Raw genomic sequence first — 26,777 nt, forward strand, 5'->3', positions numbered from 1 at the left:
TGTTTCCAGTGTCTAAGTTCAGTCACTCTAAGACATCATGTTGGGGTTCCTTGACGTGTGCTCATTGCAGTAGCAAGGACCAGAATGCCTATAAGTGTGAAACAGACCCTCATTTCATCAATTGCAATGGCTCTCACCTGTCCTACTTTCGTTCTTGCCCTAAATGTTTGGAAGAAAGAGGTGCAGCATTTGAAAATGATTCATAACATTATTTATTCTGTGGCTCGAATATTGTTGTCCACCACCTCATCTCGGACGTATGCTACTGCACTTCATTCCACAGCTACTGTGGGAGTGCAGAGAGATCTCTCTGTGCCTCCTAAAGAATCGTTCTCCAAACAAATGAAAAATCTTTTGACCTACATAGTCAAAAAAGTTGATGAATCAACTTCAACACCTATCTCTGTTCCTTATACATGTTCCACCAAACCCTAAGATCCACATCCTTTGGTTCCAGGTATAGGCATTTCTTTGGATACATCTTCTCCCATCCCAAGATGCAAAACAATCATTCGTTCATGTCCTAAGTCACTGGAATCTCCTTCCAACAACAAAGACTTGCCCAACTGACCCAGGGCAGGATCCATGGAGGTCGATAGACCTCCCTTGAAAAAGGAAAGTAAGGAAAAATGACGTATTGCTAAACAGAAGGGTTCTCCACCCAATTCGCCTACACGTAAATAAAAATGGCCACCCTGGTACAATGGAACTGTCAAGGTTTACGTTCTAATCTGGATGACATCAAATCACTGATTGCTTCCTACCATCCTGTTTTACTCTCCTTACAGGAAATATTTCTGAAACCTGCCGATACAGTCACCTTTCGGCAGTTTTCTTTATACAGAAATGACAGGCTATGTGATGGATGAGTGCATGGACAGGTGGTACTGTTGGTTGATCAGGATGTGCCCATCCTGTCTTTGCGACTTAACACACCTTTCTAGGCCATAGCCATCTGTGTTTCCTTGGGTCATACCATCACTGTTTGTTCTCTCTATCTGTCACCTGGAGAGACATCTGATCAATCAAACCTTTATTCTCTCATTGAACAATTGATGTCTCCCTTTTTCATCCTGGAGGACTTTAATGGACATCATCCCCACTGGTGCTTTTCAGCAGGATCTTGCACATGCTCGGTGGGTAAGATGTCAAAGCCTGAAGGAATCTTGGATTAAGTTAACAACCAGCATATCTTCTACCACCAGTTCCAAAGTCATATGGGAAAAGATTCAAAAGGTCACTGGGCAATATAATTTTGTCCCCCTCTTGATCTTGCTCTGTGATGGCCAGGGAGTAGCTGATACCTGGAGCATTGCTGATACTCTAGGTGAAAGCTTTTGTTGGGTATCTGGCACTTCTGTTTCATCCTCCACTTTCTTAGCCATCAGGACTTGGGCAGAATTATCACCTCTTTCATTTTGAGCTCATTGTCTCTATGACTATAATCATCCCTTTACACTGGTGGAATTCAAACTGGCCCTTCATTGGTCTGGCAGTACTTTGATTGGACTTGATGATGTAGACTAGAAATGCTGTGCCATCTATCTCCTGCTTCTCTTGCAATTCTTCTAATTGTTTTTTAACCAGATCTGGCAGGAGAATGTTATTCGTGATGCCTGGTGCCAGGCTATCTTACAACCTTTCTCTGAACCTGGGAAGGATCCCAAGATTCCTTCAAACTACCATCCAATTGCTTTGATGAGCTGTCTCTGTAATACCTTAGAGAAGATGGTTAATGCTTGTCTTGTTTGGTTTCTTGAATCAAACAACCTCCTCTCGCCCATCCAGTGTGGGTTTTGTCAACAGTGCTCCACCATGGACCACTTGATTTGACTTGTACATCAATCAGAGAAGCCTTTCTCAAATGACATCTTGTATCAATATTCTTTGACCTTCAGAGGGCTTATGATGCTATGTGGAGGTATGGCATTTTGCGACAGCCCCATTTATATGGGTTATATGGTCACTTGCCTATTTTTATTACAAATATTTTAATGGACAGGTGATTCCAAGTTCTTTTTCTACAGGAAGTAGGAGCCCTTTGGGGTTGTGTTTTGAGTATCATATTTTTTGGTATAAAGATTAATGCCATCACTGAACAACTCCCTCTTACTGTTTCATACAGGATCTATGACTTTCACATCTCATCAGTCATTAAACATTAGGTATACTGAACAGCAGCTACAGACTGTCCTCAGTCATGGACCACAGCAAGAAGGATTTTGACTTCTATCTCTCTGTAACCGTTTGCACGAAGTTTTGCTGCCAATGGGGTATTCACCCTGATCCTAAACTCTGCATTTGTGAAGTTAGGCTTCCTGTGGTCCTTGAGTTCTTAGGGCTTATCTTTGACTGTAAGCTGGTCTTTATACCACACATCAAGCAGCTACAGGTCAAATGTACTGTTTTCTCTTTCACCACTTGAGGAGTGGGTCGATGTTCTATGCTAAAGATATATCATGCTTTTATTCAATCAAAACTCGACTATGGATCACTGGTCTATGGCCCCAGCCATGACCTTAGCCTTTAAGATGCTGGACCTCATTCATCATCAAGGACTTTGGCTCTGCACTAGGGCTTTTTACACTTTCCCATTCCAGAGGTTGTACACAGTCTCATGAACCTGCATCACACCTCTGCCATTTGCAACTATCTGTACTGTATGCTTCGAAACTTCTATCCTTGCCACAGCATCCCCTGGGGGTTGTGTTTTCCTTCTTCAGTGAGCCATGCTTTTTCAGAACAGACGATCTGTCATTGTTCTTTTTGGCCTTTGTATTCCAGTTCAATTAATTGGGTTTGTCCTTGGATAACATTACTTTATCTACTGATACAATCACCAAATGTGACCTTTCTTTAAGACATTTGAGAAAAGCAGATACTCCCATTTAGAAGTACTGTCTGTTATTTGCTGAACATCTTTCAAACCATCCTTCCATTCCCACTTATATGGATGGTTCAAAATCTGGTGACTTTGTGGGCACTGCCATGGTTTGTTGTGGTTCAGTGGTTGCACACAGAATCCCCTCTATAGTTTCTGTGTTCACAGCTGAACTGTATGCCATTTCTCTTGTCCTGGATCCCATAGAAGCTAAGCAGTACTAAAGTTGCACCGTTTTTCTGACTTGCTTAATCCTCTACTGACCCTGGAATTTCTTCACATTTGTTCTCACCCTGTTTTTGCAGATATGCATGAATTTTACATGTTGCTGAACCTGAGAGCATTTTTTTTTATTCAATCAGTTTTGTAAACCTAAATGCTGTGGATAGAGGTTTGATGTATTTGAGTGGTGATTTCTGTTGCAGATAATCTCAGTTTCAGACTTTGGATTTAACTAGTAACTGTCTAGAATTATAAAAATTATAAGAATGTAAATGTTTTTTGTCTTTAAAGAGTAGTAGACCTGTAATATTTCATGATTATCTTTAAACATATACTTGAAAAGATTATTAGTGTTTTAAATGCTAAAGTTTATTAATTTTGGCTCATCACTTCCCAACGATATTTTAATCATTTTTTTTTTTTATAAGTGTTTGTTAGTTAGTCAGTCCATTATCATCATCATCATCATCATAATCATCAGTGGTGAAGTTTTAGGACACTTACTATTAGTAACCATGTACAGAAGTAATTATTTTTTGTGATTTTGAAACAATTTTTCAATACAGCTATTCTGTCTGAAACTAATATGATAATATAGTCTGTCAGTTGGAAGCATACTGTGTTATATTGTAAAACTACTTTTGTATTAATATCAGTAGGTAATGTTTAGAAGGTTGGAGTTTTGAAACACATGTTTAATGAAGTACTAAATCCTTCTGTAATTATTATTTACATTGTGTGAAAACTCATTGACATTTTGGTTATTATGTACATGTCTTTCATGGATTTTCTTTTCCACTGCAGTTAAAAATTCAATAACAGACCTCTGTAAACATTTTAATAAAATACATTTTATGAAATAGTATGTAGTAATCATCACAATTTTTGTCAACAAATTTGCTGTAAGTGTACAAGTTACTTCTCTATTTATTGCAAGATTGACATCTGTATGTGTTATAACTTTTATAGACTGTTTTTAAGAGGAGTATCATTTAGAGGAGGCCACATTTGGAGCATTGTGTTCAATTTTGGGTTCCTTACTTTAGGAAGGGCATTGAATTGTTGGAAAGGGGTACCATCATCTGTGATGTAGATGCAAACACATTGAAGAAGTTTAAGGTCATTATTTTAATGACAACAGCTGGCCTTGAATGTTTAAAAGGTTTGTAGATGGGATGGCTTAGATGGACCAACAGGTTCCTTAATGTCTTAAGTTATACATTCTAATTCCTTTTACAATACTATTACTAGCAAATGTACATGAGACTGGATCTTCTAATTAACTTGATTAATTGATTACCTATGAGCATTTATTTTTGTTGCACAAACTGATAAATCTAAATTGTGAATAAATAAATTAATGTCAGAAAAAGAATTAACTAATTAAAATTAATGTTTCTGATAAATGTTCTTTTTCAGAGTTAAGTGGATGGGACAGCCTAGTGGGATCAATAAGTTCCTTATTGCCTTTAAAAGATATATTTTAGAGCCATAACTGAGTGTGTTTTTTTCAATAAGGAATGTTTTTAGCTTTGTTAATAAACTTTTTTTGTACTTTTTATTAAAAACAATATTAGGTTATCTATATAACAATTTTATTTCCTGGAATGTCAGAACCCATTTCATTGATAAGGATTTTCTTTCTGAAATATGCTCCAAAGTAAAACAAATATATAATTTAAGCAGATGTAGTGAACTATTTTTTGTATATTTAGTTTAACCATGAAAACTATATATAATTTTATACTAGTCTAACCTTTGAGTATATATGTTTAACGTTAATTGTGGAAAAATATTTTTATAAAGTTTTGCCATACATAACTTTATTTATGTATTTATATTTAGAGTATCAAAGTTTATACTCTAACCTTTGAGTATATATGTTTAACGTTAATTGTAGAAAAATATTTTTATAAAGTTTTGCCATACATAACCAACAAGAAAAACTAATCTTGCAATTGTTAAAATCATCGATATCTTTATGTAGGTGTGTGTATGCATGCACATATGATTACTTTTGAAGTGTTTAGTAACCTTAAAATCTTAAGTTTTTGGAACTGTGGTGGTTATTCTCTCCTCCCCAGTTAGTGCTCTTTGCTAATTTACTCTAAGGTATGCTAAAACTGTATACATACTAAATATTTTTCTTTTCTAGTATAATACTACCAAAATTACTAAATCTTTACTATGAATTGAAGGTTACATTCAACAGTTTATATAGTTTAAGGATCACAACATTGAATTTCTTCATGACAATGTACAAGTTTGTGGTTTTATTAATAAAAATAGTGTGTAAACTGTAAAACATTAGAATTTGTTAGTCTTAAAATAATTATTAAAGAATTATGTTGCACTTATTTTATAACACTTTCAATTTTGGATGGAAATTAAGTTATGGTATGGGTGTTGGAATGCAATGCACACTCTCATACTTAGGTGAACATCTGGTGGAAAACAATTTTTTCTGAATTAAAGTGTCAAAGGCATGTGTTAAAATTACTTATTTTGTCTCCAGTAGACAAATTTAGTTACATTTTCTTATCTGACAATGTTGAAATCTCACTGACATCATTAGCCCAAAAAGTTACTAATTTTTATGCCACTCATTACTGGTTGAGTTCCTATATCACTAGTGAGTAATTTTGCTGTTTTCTCTCTACAATTCCAATGTATACTTCTAATCAAAAAAGAAAACAAAAACTACATAGGTGAGTAATTTTACACATTGAGAACAACTGCAGTAGTGAGGTGTTTTTTTTTTTAAACAGACTCATGTCTTTGTAACCAACAAAGTAGCAGATACTTAAGTAATTTCATGCATAAATAGTAAAAATATATTAGAAAGCCAGTGGGATCGATCAGTCATTCTGGAGTTAAGGAATAATAGCTGATAAGGGATATCTCAAGTTACTGTAGTTATTTAAAAAATAAATAAAATACTTAGTTTTCGTGCTAACCAAAAAATCTGTTTAGGCTTACCATATTTTTGTAACCAGAGGTGCTCAAAAATTGATATGCAAGTTAACTTTTTGAGATACCTGTATTAATTTTGTACTGCATAAAGTTTCTCAGTTTGCATGAGGCAAGAATAAGTTTTTGATGCAAGTTAGTCCTTCAACGTTCAAGAGTCGTAAGAAAATTTGCTTTAAAAGGAAAAAAGCGATTTAATAAGATGTTATGATTTAACTCTACATATACTTTCAAAGTAATATCAATTTTGCTGTGTAATAAATTAATATACATATTTATGTTATAAGCACTTTCCTCACTGTATCTGTTTTTTGTATTCATATTTAAGCTAAATGGGCGTACAATTCAGTTAAGAAATATAATTGCGATTAGCGAGTTCCCATATAGTATTTATTCGCTCAAGGCTGCCCCTGAGTTAGTGATTAAATAAAAATATTGTTGTCATTATTCTTCCATTTTTATCATACAGATTTTTAGTATTGTTTTGTTGAAATGGAACAGTATTTTAATAACATGTATTAACATTAAATAGACTTTATCAGATTTGACTGCTTTTCGATAAAAATAGTGTTTACTCTTGTTTTACTTGTAAGATTTGTTATTTAACGGGAAGTACTTTTGGTGTGTAGCTTTGTTTTGAAGAAACAAGTAATATCAAATTGTATTGATCTTAATCTATATTTCTTGATAATTTCGAAGTTTGGGATTAACATATTCGTATTTTACGGCCAGTGAATTTCTGTATTGAATGCCTTTGGTATGCGTTTTCATATTTGCAGATTTAATTTTTCTTGTTTTAGAAGTAATTAAATAAAAAATTCATACATCCATAATACATAGATGATTTTAAAGTTTGTCATAGTGATACTTATCCTGTAATATTGATTCTTAAAAATAAAAGTTAACGTGCTTTGTGTTGGTGCGCTGAAAATTCTGCGCCGAAAATAACGGATCCAGCAGTGATCATTTCTCAAGTTACCATGGCCTTGACTCACGAGAAACGCGGACAACACGCCTGCGCACCTGCCTCATCGCAAGTTGCCACGTGGATGGCCTTTCTCGCAAGCCGTTCCTGTATATGAGCTCGAGATACCACTGAGCTACTTAGGGAAGGTGAATGCCCTGTAGCTATTTCTATTCTTAAAATCACGCCTACGAACTATATAAAAAAAACTAGGCCATCAGTTTTTGTGCTTGCGCAGTGAAAGATAAAAGTGAAAATCGATCCACTTGATCCGGTATTGATTTCCATGTTCTTACCCATAAAGGCTGACTTGGGGGTTTATTTGCTTCAGTTGACAGCTATAACTGTTATTGAACTTAGGAGTGCTTTGTTTTTAGCCATAATTGTTGTATAATTGTGTTGAGAAGAAAGTAAATGGCATTATAAAAATAAATTTGTGATTTGTAAAGTATACGTTTTCTTTTATTAGGACAGTATTGTTCATCTGCCATTTTTAAACATTATTATGGTACGGTGTAACAAATAACGCGGTGCGCAATACTTTTTATACTCAAATTATCAGTTGCAATAGTTATTTGTACATTAGAGAGAGAGAGAGAGAGAAAACTAAATTTCTACATGCATGGCGTTTTGATTCGTACAGATTTGGACTTATTTTGATATGTGTTGTAATTCAGCTATTTGTCATATGATTTGGATCAATAAAATGTACGCGGAAACACATGCTAGTTTAGAAATGATGAGAGCTAGACGTGCCGAGATGCTTGTTGGCATTTTTCCAATGATTCGAATTATTTCTTAAATGCAGTTTCATGCACGTACAATTTTATATACGTTCGTAATTATCAGTAATTTACGTTAAAAAACAAGCCAATAATCCAATCATTCTTATGAAAAAAATAAGGCCAAATCAATCATTAATTGCAACAGAAAACATTTCAACCGTTTTCTATCCCCAAATATATATTTTTTATAATATCAAAAGTCGTAAATTGAATCGTATTGGATAAAAAACTTAAAAAGTCACGAAAAAAACAAACAAAATGGTTACATACGTAAAATAAATCGCTTGAACTTCGCACCCGGTAAACGTTTCTGGTTAAGAAGGAAAGAAAATAAACTGCATAGGGTTGGTCATTAAAGGAAAATTTTGAAAGTACAGGACCATATCACTGTGTGGAGACCCTTCAACTAAGTTAATAATGGTTATGACCACAAGTCAAAACCCTCTTTATCAAATGTTTCATAGACATATTGCATAGGAGAAAAAAAAAATGTTTAGAATGGAATCTTCAAAGCCCTCAAAGTTCCTCCCAGTGTCTGTTTTAGCAGTTAATTTTTTGTCTTTATCATCAGCAAGCTATGCTGAATTGGCTCAACAACTTTGCAGTGGTTGCAAACACTTTTCTTGCATGTGCACCTCAGATTGCTGTGGTTTGTGTGACACTTGCATATGATCACAGGTGCTGGTTGTCTTTCATCACCGCACAGCTTATCCTTAAGTTATGGTGTGATTGCCTTATTTAAGCCTGTGTAACATGATTATAATTCATTATATTTGTTGTAAGATGTTAGTATTAGGCCTATAATAATTTTAACAGAGCATTCTTTATCTAGTCCTTTAATGATTTTCAAGAATTAGAAGAGTGTTTTATAACATTATTCCAACCACACTACATTCACTGCACCCTTTGCTAATGATGTCTTTTGCTCAATCCAAAGCTTGTCAAGCCAGCTGAGACACAACAAATACAGTAGTATTCAGAACACTGAATTCAGGCCTATACAATAGAATAGTAAGATCAGCATGGCTGTGTCACCAAAAAAAAGCTTTAGACCATTGTTCTACCTGTATTAGGTGAAATGTTGGTATTTTGTGATATGTATGGTGATTATTTTATTTTTTCCATTTTTAAGGGTTTTGCTCCTTAATGTGATTCATTAAGACTTGATATGTTGAAGATATATTCCTGATCATAAAGGACTTGAGAAATCTTCTGTTGCAATTATTGTTAAGTGAAACATTAGTTTGACTGGATTGTAACGAAACAGATCAGGAAGAAAAATTATCTGAGTAAGTAATATAGCTATTGTAATATTCTGGTGTTCAGAAATATTTAATGTGTGTGTGTATATATGTACACACACACACACACACACACACACACACACACACTGAATTAGTAGTTTTTCATAGCATTTAAACAAAATATTTTAAAATGTCAATTGCTTATTGTGCAACTAGCATTTATCATTAAAATTTCTTTGCTGTCATAAACCTAATGTGGTATTTGAAGTTGGTACTCAGTTTTTTTGATAAATATTCATTAAAAATTAGATATCTGAAGTATATTTTTTAGTTTCACTCTGTCTCAACAAAATAATACATAAGGAAGCAAACAAAACCTTATATATAAAAAACATTATTGTGTGTCTTACTGGATATAAGTTTTGTTGTAAAAATGTTAAGTTCTTTTAGGTAATTAATTAATTTTAAAAAATTATAATTTTTGGTATAAGTTAAAGAAGTGTTTATAAATAGTGGAATGAGTAATATTATATACTTACCTTGACACACTGCAAGTGAATTCAGTTTTAATAGTAGTGCAACCACTGTTTTTTAGTAAACTTAAAGTCCCAACACAGGCACAACATATACATATAAACAGATAAAAAACCCATAAATAGTAATGTGTAAAAACACATTAAAATTTTAGAAATTGACAGGTTATTTAAGTAAGATTCAAAACACTTCAGTTTTTTTTCTATAAAATAATCTTCATAAAATACTTATTTTATTGGTTATCACAGAAGCAAAATGGGAACCAAAAAAGAATAGTTATTGTTATAAGTCATAGATACTTTAAATACAGTTGTAAAAATATTCTGAACAACTTAATGGTCTTTGAATAGGATTTCTAAGATGAAATCTGTAGTAATTCATTACAAATCTTAAATTTTAAATTTATACAGTTCTTGTAATTGGAAGAAATATATCTTTTGGCTTTAAGCATAATAATTCCATCTGTATTTCTAATGATATTAGTATTTCTAATATAACCTATTCGAAGTCCATGTACAGAATTAGTATATAAAGGTACTACTTCAAGTGTAATTAAACTAGTGTGATCATTTTCAATATTCAACTTAGATATAAATTTTAAGTAATATCTCACATAACCTAACTTTTACAATAAATGGTTTTTAACAGTTTGTCTACAAAAGAACTAACATGGTGATTAAAACATTGATATCCTGCAACAATAAGTTTACTAGGGCAATAAAAAAGGTTCAGATTGTTGAAGTTGATCATTATTTAAATTGAAATAAACTTTAATTGTATCTTGCTTTTATGTACTTTTGGTAAAACATAAAATACATATAAATGAAGTAATGTATTTTCAAATTAAGTTGAACCTTGTATGTTTGAATAAAGAATATAATAATGTAATGCTTTGAAGTTTTTTTTTTCATATTTGTGATGCTGAAAAAAGACCACACTTGTAAAATTTTATATAAATATTTATATCTTGATATACACGCATCTTGAGTCATGATGTGGAGCACCATGGCATTGGAAGAACTAACTGGTCATTTTGTGGACATTTTCAGTAACATTAAAACAAGGTTTTTGTCAGATATTCAGGTGACCATAACACATTGTTTACAATGGATTGAAAGTTTATTGCTTTCTGTGTTAGAGTGCATAAATACCAAATTAGATTTGTATATGTGTAGTTAACAAATTTTTGATGCAACATCCTAAGCAAATTAATAAATGAACACCATCAGCAAGAAGACATATGCATATGTTTAATGTCCTAAAAGAAAAAAAAAATTTTAGAGATTTTATGAAGCAAAATTTGATGCTGAAAGTTTAAGAGTATTTATCTGAAGATTCACCATTTGTACTAAAAAAGTTTAAATAGAATATCAACTTTTTAGTTAGGTGAACAAGATTATGTAGTTAAGAAAGAAAGTGAAATTGAAAAAGAAATACATTTGAAATTAAAGTTTTAGAAATATGAGAAGGTTACTACTTAGCAGAAGTATAGAATATGATGACATAATCATAACTATTTTAGCCTCAAGCAGACAAGACCAAGCTGAATAGTTCATGAGAAAATGGAATAAAAATTGTAAGGAAGAAGATAAAAGTAAAAATTTGAGACAAAAAAAGAATATGTAGAAATTGACAAAAGTATCATGAAGAAGAATTTGAAAATAAAATAATCAATATTACATAACATCAAGGAAAGTATAGGGAACAATAAAAATGCATGTATACTGGAAACAGTATTATAACAGTTTTTACTACTAGTTTAGTAACCATTCTCAGACAAACAGGTCCAAAGTGGCATACAAAGGAATTGGGTGAACCTATTTAATTATGAAAACATGGAAAAGTCAAAGGAATGATCAAACAAATCTATAGACAACAAAGAATGCATCATTAGTGGTAAGGTGTAATATGTTCACAATTTTGAAGTGTTAAATGTCAGTAATGTTTGTCTTTACTAATGATGAAATAGTTTAACTACAGAAGGGTTTATATTATTGCCTTATCATCAAGCATGATCATTTACAAAGAAGAAGATGTAAGGGATATTATTGGATTAATCACACTTGAGTTTTATTCACAACAAGATCAAAAACTATTAATGAAGATACATATTTTAAAAACTAAATGAAGTTTTTCACCAATATCCAGTATCTGTATTGAGATGGATATATTATCTAATGAGATAAAAAAAAACAACAGCAACCTTCTTTTGATTTGAACATGATATAAACATAATAATATTGAGAATAATACTTTATATAATTTTTTTCAAAAATATGATTTAAAAGAAAAAGGATGACAAAGGAATATGATAGTTATATTGTCAAATAAATTTTATGATACAATGGTTATGAAACATTTAAGATATTTTATGGATCACTTTGCACAATAGTAACTTTTTAAAGTTCTTGTAAATTCTATTATTTTGTGGACTGGCTGAAATCTGTAATATAAGCTACTGATTGAGATTACTTGATTTAACTTCTGATGTAAGATTTCTCTGTGGAAAAATCAATGAATTACTATTTTTAATGAGACATATTTTTTGTAAACAAACGTGTGATACTTTTCTTGTATCTAATTGGGTAATCATTCTGGTAACTTAAAAATATTTTTTACATGCTGTATTTTGAAGAATATTTGTAAAGAGATGAACATAAAGCAATATTAAAAAGAATTAAAAACATTTAATCCAAATACATTATCTTATCCTGCTAAAAACAATTATATCTGTATATTTTATTCAAATATATTCAAAGTATATATATTGTTTTTAAACCAATTAAGTTTTAAGAACAGCATGTATGAAGTTCATGTTGTAAACATTTGCTCTAAGCTATTAAACTCTGAAGTCTGAAATGAATTATAAATTATTATACTGTAACACTGGTTATAAGCTGATAAATCCATGAAATTGAAAACAGTAGATTAGAACATGCTTAAATTGCAAAGTTTCTTTTAACACTAGTTAGCTCATATATATATATCTAAAACAACTTGAATCTAATATTTTTTCCAAGTGATGTATATACATTTTTCAAGTTTGTATTTTAACTTTAAAATTTACATATATAAGTAGTTTAAGTTCACTGAGAATTAAGTTCACTTAGTGCCTGCAGGTATGAAATTCATGTAGTAAACACTTGTCATATGTTATTAAACTGTGGAATGCTAAAACAAATGTTTTAAGTTAATGTACTGTAAAAGTGTTTAAGCTGTTAAATTCACAAGCACTGAAAACATATTTGGACACTGAAACCAGAAAGTTTTGTTTAAAATTGTTCAATCAATATTTTTCCAAAATAACCAGTCTTTTATCAAAAGTAATGTTATTGAGGTTTGTATTTAAATTTTAAAATTTACAAATAGAAAAATGATCACTTATCAGCTTTAAAACATTTGTATTGAATGGTCACTATTTGAGCTTTGATTCTAGGTATTTTAGCTATAACTAAAAATTTTGGAATATTCTAATTGTTTTTTGTGTAAATTGAGTTAAACAAATACCTTATTTTAAACTGTTACAACAATGTCATTTAAAATAGCATAAGCAAACTTCCAGTTGTGATTGTAACTTCTGATAAGAACATCTTTCTTATTTTACCTAGTATCACTTAAATAAATCAGCATATAATGTTATAATTTATGTAACAAGGATAAGTTTGAACACCTTTAATAGTAGCATTTAACAACTTATTCAATTTACTATACATATAGTGTTTATTTCGAACAAATTAATTAATGAGGAATACATAATTTCACATAACTTTATATAGGGTATCTTGAGTTGTATTCTCCTTGAGCGAGGTGATTTTTGTTTGAGTTGCTTCAAACTTCACTCACAAATTTAAAAAATGCACTTGTAGACGAACGGATATGTGCCACTCTCCTTTGGGTCTAGCCATCTTCCAGTATCTCGAATGTCCTGGCCACTTCGTTCTCTGTCAGATAGTGCCCGATTGCTTGGGTACACAAGATGAAGGTACACACTGACAAAATGAGCCTCAAAAGATCCATGTTGGTGTTTGTTTCGAGAATTAATGAGGAATGCATAGTTTCACGTAACAACTTTATATAGGGTATCTTGAGTTGTATTCTCCTTGAGTTAGGTGAGTTTCGTTTGAGTTGCTTCAAACTTCACTCACAAACTTAAAAAATGCACTTGTAGACGAATGGATTTGTGCCACTCTCTTTTGGGTCTAGCCATCCTCCAGCATCTGGACAGCCCTAGCTGCTTCATTCTCTGTCAGATGGTGCCTGACTGTTTAGGTACACAAGATGAAGGTACACACTGATAAAAAGAGCCTCAATAATCCATGTTGGTGTTTGTTTTGAGAATTAATGAGGAATGCATAGTTTCACGTAACATCTTTATATAGGGTACCTTGAGTTGTATTCTCCTTGAGTGAGGTGAGTTTCAGTGATGTCGAGAAACCCACTTGTTGAGAAATTTATATGCAAAAACGGCTCGTTTGGGTTGAGAAAATATTTTACATAGAAGAGCGAACAACGTTTCGACTTTCTTCGGTCATCGTCAGAATTAATTAAACTGAATAGGCTTGAGTTAATTTTAACTGTAACCAAAAAGGTCTGAAAATCTGAATTCAAATCAGGTTTTTATTTTCATAGTCAAGTAGAAAATTTAGTACATTTTCCAACTTGTTGAATTTGTTGAAAAACATTCTAAGCAACCACAAATATACATGCAACATTTTGATCACACTATCGATGAGGGAAATATTTAAATGTATGTAGTTCTGATTCCATTTATTATTAGTTAAACAAATTAAAATAAACTTTTGCTGCATGTAGTCATACATTTATAGCTATTTTATTAGTATGAAAACAATAATTGAGTTTTAACTTGTACTTAAAGCCATATTAAACATGTTAGGAACTTACAGATGACACAAGGTCAGAAAAGTTTGTGTGTAGATAAATTTGTTTTCAAAAAGTAGAAGACTTGAATTATTACAATATGATTGACAGCACATCGAACAAATTTTTTGAAGATTGATGTTATGTTTGTGATGAATTAATAAAGATGGATTGTAATGCATTGTTTGAGAGAAGCACTATGATAAGATCTTTTGGGTGATTTTTTATTCTTTGAATTATAGCTCATGTATATTATTTCATATAAAAATTATATTATTGTTTTGCCATTGACACCTATTTAAAATTAAAATCAAATTTGCCACATTTATTTAGCTTTTGAAATTTGAAAGTAGTTAAATATATCAGGTTTCATGTTAAATAAAACTGACTTCGTACTTGTTTTGAACACGTGACCTCCTTATTTCTATAATCATCAGATTTAATTTCTGTTTCTTACTTTCCTTGTATTTTAATACTACATAAATGTTTACGTTTTATATTTGGAATCTCCCCAAATATGAAATCTTGTGTAGTATATCTTAGTTATTTTCAGTGTTAATGTCCAGTGAGAGAAGTTGTGTTAGATTTTTTTTTTGTCAGTTGAAATTTTACATATTAAAGTGTGTAGAAGTGATAAATTGATCTCAATTTATAAATGCTTCACACTGAACATTTTTTCTCCATGTTGAATGATACAATGTATTATTTCTTGTAAGTTGTTAGACCAAATCTATAGGTGTTTTAAAATATTACAATTAATTGTATAAATGTGGACTTTACAAAGTATTTTGAGCATCAAGATAAACTCTTACTGAAATTTAAGGTAATATACATCTTAATGACAAGTGATATCACTCACTGGTTTAAGGAAAACAAATTATTCAAGTTCTATAGGAGAATAAATGATTATTTGAATGTAATTGATTATTGTATTTCACTAATATTGGAGCTCTAGGTATCATATATGCATGTGTGGTTACTGAATATTTTGGGCTACAAAGAAACATGGAAGCTATCATTTGAAGTGACTGCTAACTAAGATCTACATTATCTTGAGTTTTAGACCAAGTTTTTATGTCTGATCATAAAACAATTGTTGTGTGACCTCAAGACAGCTATCAAATAAAGTATAAAACTTTATTAAAATAAAGCAGTTTGTTAAATTCTACTAACCCAGTGCCTGAGATTACCAAATCTTTCTCCCTCCCTTGAAAAATGAGAAATGTAATTTTTTTTTATTCACTTCATAATTTCATACTATTTTGCCCCCATCAGAAAATTTATGGGAGGTGCTCATACAAATGAACTGGATGACATGCTCTTAGAATATGTTTTTGCATAAGTTAAGTCTTGCAATACGTCAAAAATAGTAGCCTGTAATATGTGTAAGCTGACTGAGCTGTTATTAGATTTGACATTTCCATTTAATAAATTTTATTATGTTAAGATTTTTTAATATTGCACAAGAAGGTTGGGTCTTTTACTAGTAAATAACAAAGTATGTCAAACACAATTAATTGCCACTTAAATTCTGTAGTTATAGAAGTAATAGTGAGTACTAAAAATTATATTAACTTTTTTTTTAGTACATCTTAGTTTCTCAGTAATTTTTATTTGTTGTAAGAATATTTTCAAACCTTGTTTTAAAGTGATTTCTCAAAAGAATGAGTTTTTATGTGATCTAGTGAAAGGCAGAAAAATCTTGGCCACAACAGCTAAAATGCAGGAAGTGTACTATATTTAAATGAAGATATATCCTTCTAGGACAACACGGGGAATGGTATCTCGTTTTATGACCAAATGGACTGTTTTTGCTCTAAATAGGTAGTCAGCAATCTAAGATGATTATTACAAGTTCCAAAATTGGTTGTCACAAGTTGAATTAACTGTGTGTTGCATCTAGGATAAGAGTGATAACTGGATAGTACATTTCTTTGGTTATTGTTTTACAGTGGCTTCTTTTTGATGGATTTGGCTGTTTTCTGCTTGCTTGTGTATGTTGTTGTTGAATGGCAAGAAATTGTTGTAAACAGCTACATTGTATGAGTTGACCAGCTATGACATTGGATATATATGCAAAAACGGCTCGTTTGGGTTGAGAAAATATTTTACATAGAAGAGTGAACAACGTTTCGACGTTCTTCGGTCATCGTCAGGTTCACAAAGAAAGAAAGAGGTAACTGACTGGAAGCTGACCACATGTTTGGAAGGGGTTGTGTAACTGAGTGTTGGAATGTAGAGGGTGGTGTTAGATGTTTGAATATATAATTTTATTTATTTTATTATATTAATATAGGTATAAAGGCGTTTCTTTATATTGGTTTATTTTGAGTTTAAGTTGTTGTATAAGTAAGGCTTCTTTAATTTTGCATTTGTTTATGTTTGTTTGTTTATTTAGTATTTGAGTGTTTTCTATGGTTATGTTGTGTTTATTTGATTTGCAGTGTTCAAAAACATGTGAAGGTGACTTTTTATGTTCTTTGAATCTGGTTTCCATTTTTCTACTTGTTTCTCCAATATAGAAGTCGTGGCAGTTAATACATTGTATTTTATAAATAATGTTGGTGTGGTGTTTGTCAGTGTAGTTTTTACATAGTATAGACCTCAGTTTTGTGCCTCATAAAACTGACTAACACACACCACAAATATACGACATCCCCAAACCTCATAAACCAGATTGTCCATTACAACCAATAATGTCCACATATGAATCGTTTAATTACAATCTTGGTAAATACATAAAATGGGCATTTTCCAAATGTGTAACATCAGCCAGCTCATTCTCTAAAGACTTTTAATTTCAAGTCTGATCTTAATCAACTTAATCATAAAGCCTTAATGGCCAGTTTGATGTTATATCCCTCTTCACAGAAGTCCCAACTGCTGAAGCCTGCAAGATAGTCATAGAACTCTCTATCCAAGACCCTAACCCATCAGTAGACATTCCCAGCAACCAGTTAGCAACCTTCATAGAATTCACCATGATGAACACAAACTTCACGTTCAACAACCACAACTATATACAAACAAATGGCCTAAGCATGGGCAACCCAGTATCACCTGTTCTAGCCAATATTTTTCTGACACAAGTTGAAACACAAGCAATTAACACAGCATTACATCCACCACTATACTAGTACAGATATGTAAATGACATGGTTGCGGGATTCAGATCTACAGAACACATACTTAATTTTTTCAATCACATTAACTCTATACATCCCAACATTAACTTAACATGTGAACAGGAAGAAAGCAATCAAATATCATTTCTTAACCTCAAAATTACAAGAACCGACACACAATTCAAAACAGAAATCCACTGAAAAATCACCCATACTGGACTATACATTCCTTGGGACTCAGCACATGAAACAAAACAAAAACTCAACATACTAAGAAACCAAATAAACACAGCCATAAAACTATGCTCACCGGATAAAATGAATGATGAATTAGACAAAATAAAACAATACTTCGTCAGCATCAACAAGTTTCCTCCACAAACCGTAGAAAACATTATACACACACACCTAGACAAAAAGCAAAATCAACCAACAAAAGTAAATATATCTCACGAATCAAAAAATCACGAAACCATATACTGCTGCATACCATATATTCCAGACATCAGCAGACAAATAACCAACATTTGGCAAAAACTAGTAACAAAATGATATTCCAGTTAATACCAAATTTATTCAAAAACCAGGCACAAAACTGAGGTCTATACTATGTAAAAACTACACTGTCAAACACCACACCAACATTATTTATAAAATACAATGTGATAACTGTTACGACTTCTATATTGGAGAAACAAGTAGAAAAATGGAAACCAGATTCAAAGAACATAAAAAGTCACTTTCACACGTTTTCGAACACTGCAAGTCAAATAAACACAACATAACCATAGAAAACACTCAAATACTAAATAAAGAAACAAACATAAGCAAACACAAAATTAAAGAAGCCCTTATACAACAACTTAAACCCAAAATAAACCAATATAAAGGAACACCTTTATACCTATATTAATATAATAAAATAAATAAAATTATATATTCAAACATCTAAGCCAGCCCTCTACATTCCGACACTCAGTTACATAACCCCTTCCAAGCATGTGGTCAGCTACCTCTTTCTTTCTTTGTGAACCTGACGATGACCGAAGAAGGTCGAAACGTTGTTTGCTCTTCTATGTAAAATATTTTCTCAACCCAAACGAGCCTTTTTTGCATATATATTTCTCTACAAGTGGGTTTTCTTGACATCACTGATTAGGACATTAGATGTCTAAGTATTTATTCATTGTTTCCCAACCATCCACATTATTGAATGCAAATGTGACAGAAAATGTTTTAATGGTCCCAGCTTTGTAATGATACTGCAAAACTCATCTGCACCATAATAGTAATGTGCTGAGATATAACAATAGTATGGAGTAACTTGAAGACTTATGTAAAGGATAATTACTCTAAAATTAGTGTGTTGTGAATTGACTCCAGCGTTCAAGTGATATGTTGACATGAGGAGTTTTTTTGATTAAGACACTGATCTTTTGCTGGAAGGTTATGTTCTCAGTATTAAGAAGTCTTACCATTAGATGCTTATGACTGAGCAGATTCAGCAAAACTTACAGTAAATTTTTTCAACAACAAAGAGTGTTATGTACATCAAAGCATAAGAAAACATGTGATTAAGCTCTTTTTTTAGGTTAGTATTTTGCTGCATATTTGGAGTAGGAAGTGGTGAAATACCTCCATTTTTGTCATTCTGTTCTGAAGTGACTGTTTATATTGTAAGAGGAGTCAAAAAGTGATGGTATAGTCTTTATTCTGATGTATACTTGTATCTTGTTGCTCCATCTTTTGACTGATTTGAGATCTAATTTTGTACCATGGCTATTGATATTTTCTTGTTTTCCTAATGGTTAGAGACAGTGTGGCACTAATTTGGTAAATATCTTACAGTCAATATGTGCAGCACACTCATTTGAACAGTACGTGCATATAGCTCTAACTTTTGTACCACCATGAAATTCTTTTGGTTTTCAATGATTAAATGTGGCTGTTTTTTAGGAAATATTTTCTATAAACATTAATTTTGCTATGTAAAAGCTGATGGAGGATACATAAGGTTAGTATAACTTCTCATTTTATGTTGTAACTCAGACTTCTTAATAAACTTTTTGGAAAACTTGTATAAAATATGTCAGTGCCTACTCACAGAATTTTACTTCTGGAAAGTTCTCACCTAATAGCAGCACTGCAGCACAGTTCCAGAAAAAAATAAAATTGATATTTCAATCTAGCACATAGAAAGAGACCCAAACTAATCAACGTATTACAACACATCAGTCATTCAGTGTCAAACCTAAATGCAGTTTCAGAACTTTCTCAAACTGAGTGGGATAATAAAATTCCAAGAAGTACTATAGTGTTCATTTGATAGTGTATGAGCCTCAAAAATAATTTGGCTTCAATAAATTGTATGATAAACTAAAACTTGTATTCTTTATAGTTATTAGCATTTATCTTTCAAAAAATGGTTAAAGAAAATATGAGGTACAGTTTTTAATTATGTTATTGCTATTTATAATTGTGAGGTAAAAACCATGCTTTGTCCATTTCAAAGTAAAATGCGATATTGGCTTGAGAGAGTAGAATATGTACAAGGTATCAACAGATTTTGGGGAGAAAAGGACAATGTTTGACTAAGATATTTTTTTATATAGTATACCTTCTTATTTATACTTTGTTACTTTTTTTTAAGAGCATCTTGAAAGTTTGTTTGCATTTTTAATTGTCAGGAAAAATTACTTCAAAAGAATTTGTTTCTAAGTGAGAATCTGATTAGGTAGGTAATTTGGTAGTTATAGCTTCTAGTTTTCAAGATGAGAAATTACACATTGTGGCAAAATATTTGACTCTTGCATAAATTTGGCAACTCATTAGAAAGAAGTTCTATTTTAATGAAACACTTGTTAGGTATTTTTTTAATCGAATACAAGATACTAAGAATTTTCAAAAAATGATTGGATAATACAAAAGACATAAGAAAAAAATAATTTTATCTGAATACAAAACAAAAAAGTATGACGATTCAATTAATGTGAAGATAAACTTAGTGCAATTGCCCACAGTTGAAACATTGTTACAAAAAACTTTTAGAATATTTATAAAAATTAGAGAAAGTTTGCCAGTCAACTTTAATTGATTACCACACTCAAGTCTTATAATTTTTCCACAAAGTATGCATCTTATGCTTTATCAAAGTTATGCCATATTTTTTAAAAAACTGTATTTATGAATAGGAGTGCAACATCAAAAGTTAGTTTGTTTTAAAGCAAGTCATGGAGGTGAGACACTGTCCGGAAGCCTAATATAACTGTTTGTTCTGACTGCGTTATAACAGAAATTGTTGGTTGCAGGTATTTGCGGATTTGTTCCAAGACCTGCCAAAGTGACGACTTAGGTCAGTTTTCCTAGAATTTTCACATATACATCCAGTTCATTATTTATCGCTTATCAGTGGAATTCGTAGAAATTTTAATCAAAATACTGATAGTGGTAACATAATGAGTAGTTAACTGATCATCATTAGTTTAACTTGCTAACCCAGTGTTTTTTGTGCGATTTTTTTGTTTATATAAGGGGTTTTACACCAAAGCTTGAGCCACACAGATAAGAGAATATCTCTGAAGAAGGATAGGAGGTCTTGAGAATTATTACCATAGTTTTCCGAATATAATACATTCCCAAATACAATACGCACTACAATCTTCACGAGCAAAGGGTTAAATTTACCTTATAAATAAGACGCACCTTGACTTCTGTAATACTGCGGTCAAATAAATCCTTTGAAGGTAAAAAATATTAGTATACAAATGATCTCTGATTGTGCGTTCGCTCTTGTATTTGCGTCTTCGCAATCACGACAGGCAAATAAACATTGTCAAAATAAATTATCCGTAAAATCGCTAGAAGTGAATTCGCCTTGGCGCTTGCAATTTTGCATTTGTGGCTGGCAAATAAACATTCTTAAAATCCTGTTTACAGCCGATAGAAAAGTAAAGCCTCTTATTCAAGGATAGTGATTGGGATTCAGAAATTGAAGGTTTCTTTCAAAACGATTTGTAACTTTGAATATCAAACGTGAAGATAACTAGTCCTGTATTTCCAAACATTTCCGAGTATGCAATTACATAAATCTTAATATTCACAAGACGTAGCTTCTTCACCATTTTATTTTAAAAATCATGTTTAAAGATACCGGAAATTAATGAAAATGAGTGGCATTTGTCATTTATACCATAGAAACAGAGAATTAGTAAGAGGTACCGTCGAAATGCGACGCTACTATTGTACAATAAGAATGCATTATTGTTTCCAACGCGTGTAGGAAAAGGTAGTCTAGACTGTCTGAAAAAAACAAACGAACAAAACACTTATGATTTGTTACCATGTGTGCACTCGAACTTCTGGATACTTTTTTTAAGGAAAAATGTGTTTTGTCTTCGTAAAATTATGAGGTAAAATGAAAAAGTAACCTTATCCAAAAACATCACTCTTAGAAAGGATAAAATTATATAAACTTTATGTAACGGTTTTCATTGTTGGGTAGGGTTGTTTTTTTTTGTTGTTTTATTTGGTAAAAGTAATGCATAGTCCTATTTTCTTAATGGTGAAGGCCTGGCATGGCCAAGCGTGTTATGGCGTGCGTCTCGTAATCTGAGGGTCGCGCCAAACATGCTCGCCCTTTCATGCATGAAAGCGTTATAATATGACGGTCATTCCCACTATTCGTTGGTAAGAGTAGCCCAAGAGTTGGCGGTGGGTGGTGATGACTAGCTGCCTTCCCTCTAGTCTTACACTGCTAAATTAGGGACGGCTAACACATATAGCCCTCGAGTAGCTTTGTGCGAAAAACAAACAAACAAACAAACTTTATGGTGAAAAATATTTGTTTCTCCGACTACAAGTTCTATAATTTGTAAACGTCCGACATGACAAATAAAAAATGTAACTTGTTTTATTATACTGAATGCTCGTTCATAATTTAAAGTAGCTATGAAATTCATGAGACAAAACAAATGCATAGTCCATTCTGATTTCGTCATAATCGATCAAAGCCTTATTTTTTACTCTTCATCTTTCTGAAGGCTATAGTGACTGGGAAATTCAAAAGACTAAACAAATATGCATATTAATTAATTTAAATCTTGTCCAATGAATAGGGCATAAACAATAAGTCTGAAAAGGTTAAGAACACAGAATGCAATATAATTATTAATTACAAGCTCCCCCTCAGAATAATTGATTGGCGTTGAATTTTCGAAAACCTTAACTAGTACTGGATATAGCCGTTTATTTAATTTTAAATCGTATAAGAAATGGTGCCTAGATGACAAGTGTATGATTAACAGATGGGCTATTAGGTTTTTCGTTGTGAGTGTGGAGTATTATATTTAGGAATGGCAACAATAGTAATTTCTTCTGAAAGTATTTATTAGGTTGAGGAATAATTCGTGAGCGTTTTTAAATAATTTCATTCAAGCATTACATGCAAGACTATACAATACTTCAATGCATGAACACATTACACCCAAAACATTTATTATGATACTTTATTTCATGTAATACATAGGTATATAGTATGCATTGTTTTAAACGAAATTGCAAGAAATTAAATGCGAAAAGCAGATGGTGTCGAAAATGCTCGATTTTGTCCACTTGACAGTCCATTTAATGAGCTGAAAATGAAAGCAAAAATTAAAGACATATGAAAATCAAACACACCATCTATTAGAGCAAAAAATTATCTACCAAATGACATGAAATATTTTGCGAAAGCATTTCATTTATGAATATATTTTTTTAACTTGAAAAAACACTCACGAATTATTCCTCAACCCAATACTTAATATTCTCAGCATCTGCTTCAAAAATATTTTAATTTCCTGATATATTAAAACTTCTATAAAACAGGATTTTAACCAGATTTTCTTTATGTATTAAAAGGGTGAAACTCGAAATGTTAGCAAAGTCCACTGAAAGTTTTTGAAAGTATACCCTGATTACTTGAGACACTGATGTTATTTTATCGCAAAGGATTAGTGCTTTAAAAACATGTTTAGTCAAACCCTGTATAAGTTCATTTTCGGCGAACGAGGTTAGAACAAACATTAATGGTTCCGTCATACTTAGCACAGTAAATATCATTAAACTGTCTGATATAAACTACTGACAAATTCAAAAGTATGCTTAACATAATATTCATTCTGTACAAACTGTTTCTAAAACAGGGTCAGAAATGTATTTTCAAGACGGCTGGTATGGTTATTAAAACTTTAATTAAAATAAAGTACAGAACAACGTTATTCTGTACTTTAAAGTTTTAATACCCATACCAGCCGTGTTGAAAATACATTTTTACTTCAAGTGGGTTTCTCGTCATCACGAAGAGCCAGAAATCTTGCTAACGGGAACAGCTGAACACTTAAAATTGTTTAAATGATTGTTTTCCTTCAATCAATGGGACGTATTTGAACCATATAGGCAACAAACTGTTATTCTCATCTTTGACGTCACTTGGCTCCCCTTGTGGACGCAGTAATTGGTATAAGATGCGGAACTCAAACTTCTGTTACGTCATGTTTCGCTGCATACAGGTTTGTAAATGGCAAAAGAAAGCTATTGTAAACATAAATATCGTAATGCAGAAATACAAGTTATCACAAATATTTCGATGTGTGAATTTCGCATAAATCCGAGTATTATAGCATAGATGTTTTTATAAATACAGTACCAGTAGTTGTCCGCTTCTGTTTTAAACACGCTAAAAGTTAAAAGTTGCTTCAAGTTATGTGACACAAAACCGCTAGAACTTAGTATTAGTGAGGGGACAAATGTTTCAAAGATTAGAGATTTGTATGAACACTTTGTGATGAAAATATTTATTATGCAATCTTGCACTCAGCTGAAGCCGAATAAGTGATACACAACCGGTACTGTATGTGTGACGTGGACGCCATTACAGACTAAAGTTACGGGGGTCTTTCGTAGCCGAAGTTTAGGAACGTGACGTGCTGATCACATCTGCCCAAGGTAATAGCAAGCTGCCAGGAAAAGAAAAAGCAAAATTCTAAATCAAGTTCAAGGTCACTATCTCATAACCCTGCAATTTATAAGCTGGTTATTTTGGAATGTGCTGCCATCTATGTTTCCGTAAGGTCTTGTGGCAGCACCCTGAAGAGAGTAGACTAGGCCTATAATGTAGAGGTTGAAAGCTTGTCGTTAACTGTGGCTAAGTTGTATGAAAAGTAGATTAAAAGTTTCTGTGATTTTGTTGTTTTTATTCAAAAGTGATTAATAATCTCCTATTGTAAATTTTATGCATTGAGTATGGTGTATAAGTTTTAAATATGGTAAGTATTTCAAAGTTTTGATACTTCGAAAGATAGTTTTAAACTCGATGTCGCGCAGATGCATGTGTTTGATGTTTACTTTTACGAGATGTGTTTTGAACTTACGGTTTAGCTTTATTTTTAGTTATATTCATGCGATGTGAAAATTTTCTTTTATATGTAAGAGAGAAATATATATTTTTGATGTTATATTTTCTCATTTATAACGGAACCGCTTTTTAAGTGTACAAAATTCTAAAAATTGAAATGGCAATGATATACAATTATTTGCTTTGTAGTTCTAATACTTCAGTATTATAACGATACGTTAAATTGTTTATTTCTTCTGTTATGCTGATGATTGCACTTTAAACTTCCAAATTAGAAAACATGATAAGCTTTAACATTTTGATACAAATAGAAATGTTTTTTAATAATAAAATGCAGTGTAAAATATGATTATATGAGTTTGTATAAAGGTTTACTTTTTCATACTTATCATTTTTGAATATGAATAAATGACATTATTTGATTGTTTGTAAGATCATTGTATACTTGTTGAAATAAAATTTTAATCGTGTTCCTTGATGTTCATAACTCAGATTTTATGGCTGCAGTCATTGTGATGCCACATAATTATTTAAGTAAACTGTACATTATTTGTATTTTTGTTTGTGATAATAATATAAAAAAAACAAGACATAGTTTTGATTTTATGGATATATATTTATTAAAAGTTGTGTTTACAAAAGAATATCAAGTATTATGAAGAATGAAATTATTTTTAGTTCTCACGTTATAATGATATCTACACTGATGAACTGGTGAAGGAATTTTGATAAAAGCTTAGGTTGCTATAATTATAGTAAAATAACTTTGCAAAAAAAATGACTAGGAGCAGGTGCTCACTGCATACTCATTTTATACTGAGCTTGACAATAGTTTTAAATGCTTTAATATGTATATTTCATAATTTTAGTTTAAAAGTGTGTATTGAGAGTATTACACGACTAGAAGCTACTCAAGGAAATTCAAGAACTTATGGAAGTTGCTAACTTTCTGAATTTTTGAAATATATTTTTTAATGAAGAAAAACTTGTTTTATACCAATTATCATATTATGCTAATTACAATAAAAATCCACTTAATTGTGAAAAAGATCGTAAAGTTTGGGTTAAACTATTTAAAAAAGACAGCAGCTAACTGACAGCCTTTAAAAGTCATCTGATAATTTATTTAATGGTGAATTGTGGACTTAATATAAGTTACTCATTATAATGTAGATATTAGTTACAGTCGTGCCTGAAGAAGGTTATATATGATCACTACTCTGTATAAAATAGATATTGGCTTCCATCATCTTCTCCATAAAATAGCAGTAGTTAGAAAAAGAGTTTACACAAATGGGAAAGTTTGTTATGACTTTAATATGGTACAAGTAGGAATTAAAAAAAGTAGCTCAGTAACATAAATGATGCTTGAAGTATGATATGACATAATGGAATTAATAGTATTTACAAACATTGTTATACGTAGGACACAAACTGTAATAGAATACAACATCCTAGTACATATAAATATAGTATAATAGATATATTGCTAGAGTAAGAAACTAGCTTTCCTGAGCTTTATAAGGCATTGTTACAGACACCATGAACAGAAGTCAGGTTCTGTAAACAGAAAACTTCATGATTGTGAGTGAACTGGAGTTATACAATGTAATTACAACTTGTGCACTCAAATGTCAGAGCTTGCTGCAAACAGGGCTGTATTAAACCTAATGGGAGAGGGAATCATTGTTTATGTATTTTCAGTGACACATTAATAAAATTGAGTGCACTTTTCAAAAATTGGTAAATGTTTGTGAATTCTACAAAATGTTTGACATTCA

General features: G+C 31.6%; 1 protein-coding gene across 12 annotated transcripts in view; it reads left to right on the forward strand.

The window, feature by feature from the left end:
- LOC143225981 (steroid hormone receptor ERR1-like) overlaps positions 1-26,777 on the forward strand; it is a 95,980-nt gene that overhangs the window by 18,626 nt on the left and 50,577 nt on the right. For 4 of the 12 annotated variants that reach the window (XM_076456269.1, XM_076456265.1, XM_076456276.1 and 1 more), the window contains exon 2: positions 8,955-9,111. The exons of 4 other annotated variants lie outside the window; for them this stretch is intronic. The gene's annotated coding sequence lies outside the window, so the exon portion shown is untranslated. Of the gene's footprint in view, positions 1-8,954; positions 9,112-24,459; positions 24,908-26,777 lie in introns of all 12 variants that reach the window. 4 more of the 12 variants (XM_076456264.1, XM_076456266.1, XM_076456268.1 and 1 more) reach the window with 3 other exon arrangements.

This window comes from Tachypleus tridentatus, chromosome 9 (genome assembly GCF_004210375.1).
Source record: "Tachypleus tridentatus isolate NWPU-2018 chromosome 9, ASM421037v1, whole genome shotgun sequence".
Lineage (NCBI taxonomy): Eukaryota > Metazoa > Arthropoda > Merostomata > Xiphosura > Limulidae > Tachypleus > Tachypleus tridentatus.